The sequence below is a fragment of the Nicotiana attenuata genome, unplaced genomic scaffold (genome assembly GCF_001879085.1).
Source record: "Nicotiana attenuata strain UT unplaced genomic scaffold, NIATTr2, whole genome shotgun sequence".
In the NCBI taxonomy this organism is placed as follows: Eukaryota; Viridiplantae; Streptophyta; class Magnoliopsida; order Solanales; family Solanaceae; genus Nicotiana; species Nicotiana attenuata.
The window spans coordinates 144,493-153,257 of NW_017673040.1; the positions used below are offsets into that span (position 1 = coordinate 144,493).

The 8,765-nt window shown below is 35.5% G+C and overlaps 1 long non-coding RNA gene and 1 pseudogene across 1 annotated transcript; both read right to left on the reverse strand.

The window, feature by feature from the left end:
- Nucleotides 1-4,100: 4,100 nt before the first annotated feature.
- Nucleotides 4,101-6,879, reverse strand: LOC109215264 (annotated as a pseudogene).
- A 956-nt stretch (nucleotides 6,880-7,835) lies between these two features.
- Nucleotides 7,836-8,332, reverse strand: LOC109215266. Its single transcript, XR_002066330.1, has 3 exons — nucleotides 8,159-8,332; nucleotides 7,959-8,058; nucleotides 7,836-7,858 (listed from the first exon to the last, which is right to left on the reverse strand). It is a non-coding gene; the product is annotated as an uncharacterized LOC109215266 (long non-coding RNA).
- Nucleotides 8,333-8,765: the final 433 nt, after the last annotated feature.

Consider the following 8,765-nt stretch of genomic DNA (forward strand, 5'->3'; position numbering starts at 1 on the left):
AAGCTAGGTTCGGAAACTGGCTTCGACTTCTACATATGCTGAGTGCTCGTGGTGCGATTTAGCGAGGGGCCGATGGGAGGCCAAGAATCATGGTAAGCTTATCTTATAGGCTTTTTATGCTCTTCTCTATAACGTTTCTTTTCATTTGTACTTGATTTACCTTTATGCAGGTCTCAGGGATGTTTCCAAAATGATCCCCCCTCCCCCCCGAGGAAGAGGAAGTTTTGAAGCTGTCGAAAGAGAAGAAAAGAAAGAGGGTCTCGCCTTCCGATACTCCAAAGCCCAAGAAGAGAAAGGGTCATAAGTCGAAGAATGCCACTGCCGCTCTACCTGCCGACGTAGACCAAATGCTACAAGATGAAGAAGAGGAGAAAGAAGATGCTGACTACGAGATGGTGGCTCGAAAGAGGGAAAGCGCTGAAGCTTCAAAAGCAACTGACCCGGTGACGGTCTAGGAGGCTCATCTTCGGATCGAGGAGATCTTAGAAGATGGTCCGAGCAAAGTCCCTAAGTCATGGGGGCTAAAGATTTCTCCTGCCGTGAGGAACAACCGGCAAGTGTGCCTGTCTGCCGTGACGAACAATTGGCAGGTGTGCATGAAGGGTCCGATTTCGAGGCCCTCCGAAAAGGAGAGAGTACCCCAAGTGTCTTGCTTGGAGAAATCACTATTGATGATTCGCCGCCCCTCCCCACATTTTCTGAAGGGCAATTTAGGGAGGCCCAGTCTATGGAGACCCCCGACGTGGGAACGTCTCACGAAGGGGATGCCTTATTCTGTAGCTGCTTCACGGGGGTCGATGATGTTTCCGACCTTGATGCATCAATCATTTTCGATAAGGCTCAGTGTCTCCTGAACTAGGTAGATTTCAGCCCCCGTTATTAGGTTGACGTTTGCTTTTATTTCCTTTTGTCTAATTTCCTTCCTTTCTTCATAGGCTGTAATGTTTCATCGGGAAGCGTTTTCCAAATCCCGAGATTAGCTGAGCCGGTGTAAGGCCGATCTCAAAAGGCTCACGGAGGAGAGAGACACCCTCAAACGTCTCTGTGTGCAAAAATAAGAGGAGGTCAGGGACCTCCAAGCTGAATTGGCAACAACTCATAATGAGCAGATCGATCTCATCGAGCAGGTAATCTAAATTTTTGGGAGCTTGACATATCAAATTGATATTGGCGACTAACACTTAGATCCTGCAGGTTTAGCAGAAGGCAAAAAAAGATTGAGCGGCTTCGCGAGGAGGCTGAGATGAAAGAGGCAGAGACTTTAGGGTGGAAGCAGAACATGGACCACCTCGCCATGGAGAAAGATACCGCTCGAGCCCAGCTATCTTCGGCTGAGCGTCAACTCCAATGCTTGAAGGAAGAGAGCTTGGCCCGAGCTAAGATAATTGAAGAGCTTGAGACTCGATTAGCCGCTGAGCTTGTAAAGGTCGCATGTGTAGCGGAAAGAGTAAAGGCCGACACAGAGGCGGTCGTGGCCGTCTACCGAGCCGATGCTGAAGCCGCTAACGCTCGAGCAAAGGAAATTTCATATCACGACCTAAACCTATGGGCCGCAATGAGCACCCGATACCTTACTCAACCGAGTACCAACATAACATATCTTTCTTATTGTACTTTCATTGGAAAATGGGCCAAACGGGCCATCATGGGCTAAGCAGAATAAACATAGGGGAATACTCAATATAGGATGACCTAACCTGATATAAAAACTTATACATGTGATATACGGGCCTATAAGGCCAACATGATCATTTGTAAGCTCGAAACATACGCCGCCAAGGCCATATAAGCATTCGTATAAATAATAGACATGAGAGAAACATGGAGTAAACGACTCGACATGTAAGTCTTATTAACTCTGTAAATAATAAAATACTGATAGTGTCATGCATATGCGTATGTATATCATGTCGTCACTACAAGAAAGTGGAGATATGGCGACATTTAAAAAAATGTCGTATTATGCTGTTTAAATGTCACAAATTTATTTACCGACATTTAATTTACATTTGCATCAAATGTCGTTAATTTCAATATAGGTAATTTCCGACATTTAGGTAAATGTCGGTAAGAAATTATGACACTTACTTTCTGACATTTAGGTAAATGTCAATATGGAATTATGACACTTATTTTACGACATTTAGGTAAATGTCGATAAGAAATTTGCGACACTTACTTTGCAACATTTAGGTAAATGTCAATAAGAAATTTATGACATTTAATTTACGATATTTAGGGAAATATCGGTAAGAATGTTATGACATTTGGTTTACAACATATAGGAAATGTCAGTTAAAATTTTCGACAATTAGGTTAATGTTACTAAAAAAATACGACATTTACGTATGATCTTCACAAAATGTCATATTGAAATATACGACATTTTGGTAAATGTCACTAAGAAAATTCATAACATATACAAAATATCGTTTTCACTTTATGTGAATATCATTAAAAAAATTAGTGACATCTTTTACAACATAACAAAATGTCGAATTAAATATTTTGACATTTAAATTAATGTGGCTATCATATGTTTTAGAATGTAAATAATAATGTTCTGTTTAGTTTCATCATGAACACATTTACATTCACAAATGTCAACTTTTATAACAAACATGAAATAAATGTAAAGCAAATATCTTTTAGCATAATAACCAAAGAACAAAATAGCAATATAAAACGTACTTAGTACAAGATAAATAATGTTAAATCAAATGATGTGTTCTCACCCAAAACCCAAATCAAACTAAATCATAAAAGATAGTAATTTCAATGTGTAAGTACTTTAAGATCGCTCCTAATTCGAATTAATTTTCCTCAACTTCTAAACTAAATCTTATAAAACCAACTCTCCACAAGTCAAGCTTTTCACTGCCAGTAATTGACATCACTTCCTTCAAGAATGCTGCACAAGAAGTCACAAGAAAAAAAAATTATACCTTTATAATAAAGTGAATTCTTTCCTCCTCTAAAACAATTGGAATATTAAAACTAATAACAGATTCATGTTCTAAAAGAGAAACAAAATGATAATGAATATAATACTAGCAACTGGAGAGAAAGAAACAGACAACATAAAGCAAAAAATCCAAGAAAGTGAACGCAACCACCCAAGAACCTTGTAATTTTTCACACTTACCCGCTTCTTTTTCTTTGTGCCAACTTCACTAACTCCTGTCTTCTTGATTATGTTAACCTGAGAAGAAATTATAGATTGGTTACTATGGTAGTTTACAAAATTTACAACTTAAAAAATTGTGAATACAAGATATAAAAAAAACAGAACAAAGTCATATAATAAATTTTATTTCCTAATATGATAGCGTTTTAATCATAGATCTTTATTTCCCTCATCTAGGCAAGAGTCGTCAACTTACTCTTTCTTCCAGGTTTTACAACAACAACAACAACAACGTACCCAGTATAATCCCACAAGTGGATTTTGGGGAGGGTAGTGTGTGCACAGACCTTACCCTTACCGGGAGAGGTAGAGAGGCTGTTTACGATAGACCATCGGCTCAAGATAAGATGGAAAGGAAGAAAAGGGAAGAAGATTAAGAAGAAGAAAGGGGGGGAGATTAGTAATAATGATGTAAAACATAACTATTTACTTGCTGTCTAAACAGGATATTAGTAGACTAAAATTTGCAGACATAAATCAGAGAGTGAACATGCTAGATTCACTAAATTACACATGGTATAGATACATCAAGTTTAATTCATCATTATGTATTGACAGTTACATAAAACATACTTATTTATGGAAGAGAACAAAGATATATCAAATAAAGGTGTGAAAGCAAAGAAATGGTGGCTTCAGCTACCAGAAATCACCGGCAAACAACAATAACTCTTTAAGTTAAATTACTCTTCAAACCCAGAAATACAAAGTAATTAAAACCAGGATTGAAAACAGGTGCTGAAACCCTTTTTTGTTCCTATTTTTTCCTTGTTTTTGAAGCTCTTTGTAATCTAGATCTCAGCTGATGGTTTATGGCTGCTGAGAATGAATCCCTAATGAGGATAAGAGGTCCTATTTATGGGCTCAACTGCTAGGGCTTTTCTTTTTAGGCAGAAAAAAGAAGCTAACTTATTCAGAGCTGCAACAGGAATGCCACCATCATCGTCAAACACAAGTTTAAAAAATGGAACTCCATCCTTGAGAGGACATACTCATTCTCCCTCAATTCCCAACTAGTTGACCTCTAATATTATGGGACCTTTTATATATATATATATATATATATATATATATGTATATAATAAAAGAATTTCCTTGCCTTAAACGTAATACAAAGATGTAGGGACATGAATTGCTGCCCAAAAATCGTCCTCTCCTTTATCAAGCAACAGCAATGGCTTCCAAGTAATTATAATAGCTCTAATACTAACTATTACAATTGGGTATTTTCTCTTTTTTATCGTAACACCAACCAATATGTATAGACAAATATGGACATCCATGATCAAAGCTCAGACTGCTACATCCACTTACTTTGGAGCTTGATAATCTTTTTAATTGTAAAATAGCCTCTATACTTTAAAGTGCTATTTTGAAGCTTTACGTAACTAAAGTGAAAATTAACATAGTTAAAACTATACTTTTCGAATGTATGCAGAAAAAGATTTAGTTAAAATGAGTTTACGAACTCACCATCTTTGTGTGAACAAGTAAAACAGGTGATAGTGATTGTTGGTACTCGTCCATTGAGTTATCAGAAACCTATCACAAAAGAGGAAGATTACTACAGTTAAAGAAAATTAAATTACAAGATTATCTTAAATACAATAAATTTTTGCTAAAGAGCACAATATTTTTTACCTGATCATCACCAGATAATTTCTTAATTGAGCCAATAGTAATACCCAATGATTCTAGATATGCATGTATACCAAGCTTTACTTTATCGTCTATTTTTGCATCCATATCCTTTGATGCTTCTAACATTTTTTTCCCCAACGCTTTTATTTCTTCTTTTGCTTTAAATAACTTTTTCTCCGTCGCTTCTATTTCTTCTTTTGCTTCAGACAATTTTTCTTCCATTCTCATAGCAAAGGTAGCTTTTTCAACTTCTATCTCAACCCTTCTATCAAAATCTCTTTGCTCAGCCTGGGATCGCTTATATGCAGGGCCATAAACAAAACTTGGAGTTGCTCCTTTTCCTAAAGTTCGAACATTTCCATGAGTGTCTGGTCCCATAACCTGTGCATACACATCATTGGGAGCACTTCCAGGGACATTTAACTCGGGTTACACCTTAGCAAGTTCATCCATTTCTTTCTTTTGGAAAGAAAAGGTAAAACAATACAAAGTTAATAAAATCTTACATTGGAAAAAAAAGTAATTCATATTCATAAAGAATGGGAATTTACCATAGTTTCATCAGCTATCTCATTTGCTGGTTGTTTATTCTTTCTCGTATGTGTTTCTTTGAATACGTCGATACGACTTGGTTTTATACCATTCTTCTTTGTCATCTGTTTAAATAGTAAAAAATTTGTTGCAAATATATTCAAGAAAATAAATATTGATATATAAATTGCAGAAAGCTTATAGTAAATATGGCATACATCATCTATAATTTGAGAATGACTTTTTCTTCCTGATGTGTGTGGCATACTCAACTTCCTTCGACTTTCTTTGTTCCTCTCGCTCTTTTTCTAAAAAAGTTACACGTAATTTTATATATTAGAGGTAATGCATGGCCAAACATCATACCAAAGAATAAAACTTTTAAAAGAAAAAAGAGAAAAGATAACAAGAATTACAGAGGAAAAGCATAAAAATATTTAAAAGAAAAAGTATGATCTGCATAATAGCATGTGCTAAGGGCAAGAGAAGAAGATGCTCGATGCTCGGAGAATACCTTTGCTTCGTTAGAGCTCCAATAATGAACTAATGCACGCCACTGGTCTTCCTCTACCCTGTCTGGACATTTAGCTAAGCGCTCGATATCGTTGTTGTATGGCTCATAACCAATCATTTTTGCTTCATGCTTCCATTCTTTCCATTTAGATCCAACCGATATCATCAACATACGTCTCATATCCTCAGTTGCATCAGTATTTTCCTGCAAACATCAACATATAACACATGTATAAAAACATAAAATCAATAAGCATCTTAGTATATAACCTTTTTCTTTAATTTTCTAAGCACCTTAATATGAGCCCATATCCTATCCTTGTACAGTTTAGGCACAAGCCTCCAATCTTTATGATTTAAAGGAGCTAAAATGCCATTTCGTGCTATAACTCCAAGTTTTGAACTCAATCTAGCTGCATCAGGTCCAATAGATTGACTAAGATTATTCAACTCAACATGTAAAATGCCACCATCTTTTCCCCATCCTGAGTGCATCATAGTAGGACCCCTAGATCGCTTAGATTGCTTTTCATTAGCACTAGAGTCTGCAATAACCAAATATAAAAAAGAGAGTCATCCATAACTAGTAAAACTCAATTAATTCTTTTTTTCTTCTTTTAAAATTCACATATAAACACTCCATTAATACCAAGGGATTAGAATAAAAGAGTGATAAAGGAAAAACTGTCGTAAATGAAGCATATATATTTTTGGGAAAAAAAATTACAGCAATACAGGTAGGTATAGTGATGAGCGGTCAAGGTACAAGTACTCTTGGTGGATTTGCTTGAGTTGATATTTTACATTTAGGTCTACTTGGTTGCTTGGGAAAAAGTGCACAAATACACAAAGTGCAACTATTCAATAAAGATAAGATATTATACAGAATAAGTACCTTGAGAATTTTCTGTTTCATGTGAATTATTTCTTGATTTACCAGATCGGATAGCTTGTCTTTCATTTTGTGGCCAGTTTTGAGGTGGTTGAGGCATCGCCGCACCTCCCATTTGTCTTCTTGTTGCTCCGGAAAATTAGGCAAAAGCATTTCTTGACTAGAATTTCTCTGTCTTTTTCTTGCCATCACAACAAAGTTGCTCAAAAATTATGTTCCTGCAAAATTGAAAAATATTTTCTACTATCCAGACGTATAAAGTAATATCAAACTAGCAAGCCAAACAAAAGGACACATACGCATATGAGATTTAAACAACTAAAAAGCACAATAAGAAATTCCCAACTCGATGATCTATGTTTAATAACAATCTTTACTAAAATAGTGGGAAAACAATATGAGTAACTAAGATATGTCGTCTTCTTCATCATATGTTTCATTACTTTCCAAAGCAAGTGGGTCAATTTCTATTCCCGGCACACCCTCTCTAACCCATTTAATATCCTCTTCATTTTCAAATATAGTATCATCCAGCTGTTGTTCGGGCCACAATTTCATGTGCTCTTCCATTTCACCTAAATTATAAAACCTCTTGGTTTAATTTCAACTACAATCTGCCATTCTTTTGCCATTGGATGATGGACATAAAACACCTGTTGAGCTTGAGAAGCAAAGATGAAAGGTTCATTTGACAGGTGCTGCCTTTTGTAGAGTAGTTGAGAAAAATTAACAAGAGTAAATCCATAAACATCTTTCACAATAAGCCCCTTGTTGTTGTCCACCCATTCGCATCTAAATAGTATAAACTTAAGGCTTGCGGTATAATACAACTCAATTATGTCCGTGAGAATTCCATAAAAGGTGACTTCTCCTAATATGAGATTTCTGTCTCTTGTGCTTGCATAGCTCTGAGTGGCAGCCTTTACCATAACTCCACTATTTTGTGTTTTTAGCTTTGCATCACGAGACTTTGTTAAGTATCTAACTCCATTACTTATATATCCGTTCATTCTTTTTGCTTGCTTTGATGGGCCAATAGCTAGATTTTGGATTTCTTCTGGTATTTGTTCACCTACCATATGTATCTTCTCAACCTATAAATAAGCAAGAACTAATTAAAAATTGATACTATAATATATAGTGTGTGTGTGTGTGTGTGTGTGTGTAAAAGTATTCTAGCTGGTTCACAATTACATGTTTTCTAAACCATATGTGAAATTTTTCATTGTGAATCTTATCCACATCATGTCTCGATAGACGAGGATTTTGCTTCTTGATTTCTTTTATATGCTCACTGCAAAAGTAAAACACTTAAAAACTTAATAACAGAATTAAACAAAAACTTTATATTACTTAATAATTAATTATAAAGCAGAATATTATTGAATACTTACTCGCGGTATGGCGTTATGGTAGCAGAATTAAATAAAACATATCTGTGTGCTTGGGCATGAGTAATATCATCAAGCGTAAACCCATCAATTTTAGTTGACTGACGACCCTCTTGATTTGGAATCTCATTATACAAACCATAATTTCTTAAAGGTCGATTTAACTTTGTCTCCACATCATGTATATATCTTGAGCAGAATGTCATGCACTTTTCTATCCAATATCCCTCTGCAATTGAACCTTCTGGATGACTTCTACTCCTCACATAATTTTTAAGAGAAAGCAAGTACCTAAAATAATAAATAATATTATAATTCAATATAATACTTTATAAGTACAATAAATAAGAATAACGAAATAGTACCTTTCAAATGCCCACATTGAACGGTATTGTGGAGGTCCGCCAATCTTTGCTTCTTCAGCTAAATGTATGACTAGATGTACCATGATATCAAAAAAGGATGGAGGAAATATTCTCTCCAAATGACAAAGAGTTATTGCAACTCGATCTTGGAGCTTTTCTAATTCACCTATGTTCATAACTGTTGAACAAATGCCCCTAAAAAAATTACTTAATTCGATCATTGGCTTAAGGACATTCATTGGAAG